The sequence below is a fragment of the Myotis lucifugus genome, unplaced genomic scaffold (genome assembly GCF_000147115.1).
Source record: "Myotis lucifugus unplaced genomic scaffold, Myoluc2.0 scaffold_6, whole genome shotgun sequence".
NCBI classification, from domain to species: Eukaryota; Metazoa; Chordata; class Mammalia; order Chiroptera; family Vespertilionidae; genus Myotis; species Myotis lucifugus.
In genome coordinates, this window is record NW_005871054.1 from 13,085,570 (window position 1) to 13,087,735 (window position 2,166).

A 2,166-nucleotide genomic window follows, 5' to 3' on the forward strand; every position below is an offset into this window, starting at 1 on the left:
TGTTTATGAGGTTGGCAGGTAGCAAGGTGGGACTCCGCGCCAGGTAGGGGCCGTGTGTGTGCGTGGGCCAGGCGACCGCAACACGTCGGTCTCTGGGAGTGCGCCTCCGCGCGGTGCCCTCCCGCCCCCGCCGTGCCCTTGGGGCCGGACGCGAGTGCCGGGAGAGAGTCCCGCGCAAGGGTGCGTTAGGCAGAGCCCATGGGCAAGTCCCGGCCCCGCTGCATGGACCCTAGGGCCGGGTGGGGACAATTCCGAGGGGCCAGCTGCTGCGCTGGGGGCCCGGGCGCTGCGCTTTTTTTTTTTTCTCTCGGCTGAACGCCCTGACTTTGCCTTTTGGGAAAAGAGACAGGGAAACCGATCACCTGCTCCTGTTGGGTCTGGGGGAACAGTGTAGTGAAACTGGTGGGGCTGCGCCTCCTTTGCTGTTCTCGGTGGCTTGCAGGGTGGTGCTAGGAGGTATACCGGCTTTGAGTGGGATGAGGGTGAAGAGGGCCTCGGAACCGGAACCGTCTGGCCTGTCAAACCCTGCGCACAACTCCTGGCCACCCGGCCCGTTCAGAATTGGACAAGTGAGTCCGGCTTCCCAGTGTTATCATGGGGAAAGAGTTGACACCGTGTCCTCCAATCACGAGACCGCAGGCCTGCCTGATGTGTCTGCGGAGTCGGATTGAAGGAGGCAAGCGTCCGGTGTGGGGAGATGGAAGCTCTAAAGGGCAGGTGGTTCGAGCGCAGGGATATCTCAGCTGCGCTTTAAATGCTGCCTTCACCCCGCCCCTGCGCCCCTGCCCTGTGCTCAGCTACCGTCCCAAGAATCCCACCCCATTCCCTACCTAGATGAGGGGGCTCCAGCAGGGATATCTGGGGAGGCTCTTAGCCTCTGAAGCTCTGAGAGGGCCCAAAGGCTTCACAGATCAGAGTAGAGAAAGCAAGGGCCAGGGAAGTGGTCCTCCCTGAGACTGGAAACTGTGCTGCGCCAAGATTCCACTCATACGCAGTAGCTAAAGTAGCCATTCCTAGAAACAAAGTAGAAAGGTGGTTATCAGGGGCTGAGGGGACAGGGGAAGGGGTGGGAAGAAGTGTTCAACAGGTATGTAGTTTCAGTCTCATAAGATAAAAAAAAGTTCTAGGGATCTGTTGCACCACAATGGGAGTAGATTTAACTATTGTACACTTAAAAATGGTTAAGATAGTAAATTTAAGGCTGTGTATTTTTACGATACAAAAATAAAAAATAATCTAAGTGGAATTTGGGGAGTATAGTTTTGTGTCACCACCAAAATACAAAATAAACACCTATTTTTCCCTTGCATGTGGTAACAGAGAAAGGGGTATCTTTCACGAGCCTTTGGAAAAGCAGAATTAGGGAGAGATGAAAAAAACCTGGAAAGAATTAGGGACTCAGGCACATTTTCTCATTTTCCTAGAACCAATGGGAACTGTGCATGCAGACTTTGAAATCAAATGTCAGGCATTCAAACAAAAATTGCAAATTTCTCTAGGGAGCCATTTCTTGGGGCTGGTGGGTTTCCAAAAATGGGGTGACTTCATAGTGGGCTTCTCCAGCCAGCTGATCCTAATGGACACATTTATCTCAATGAGGAATTCAAATTGGTAAGACAAGGTTCTCCCTTAATCAGCAATAAGCTTACTCATCTCACTTGGGGCTGGAGTGGGAGAAGAAACAGGTTCTTTTCCAGGTGCCCAAAGCCATTCACTGCCAGAGCAAGGAGAAACCACTGAGCCCTGGGCAAATCACAAAGCAACGCCGCCAGCCCTTACAGGACATTTCAGCAGGGTAGCGCTCATGAAATTAGCTTGTTAGAGATTAAAAAGGAAAGAAAGAAGAAAGGTGAAAGGTCACTGAAGAACACAGCAGCCATATTAATAGAGCTCCTTCCCCGTGGCCAGCCTGCCCATCTTTCTAATTGGGATTGTGCCCTCTAAGCAAAAGGTCCCAAGCTCTGATAAACAATTGGACAGATTTTGTGGAAATCCCAGTGAGTAACTTTGAAGTTTGGGATTTTGGCAGTGTCAGGAGAATCACCAAAAGCCTGCATAATTCCCAGAAGTCTTGGACCCAGCCTTGCTTAGAGCATAGCCGAGGGGCCCAATGACCTCTTAAGATTTCTTCCAGGATCCAGTTCAACAAACTTTGCAGGAAGGAGC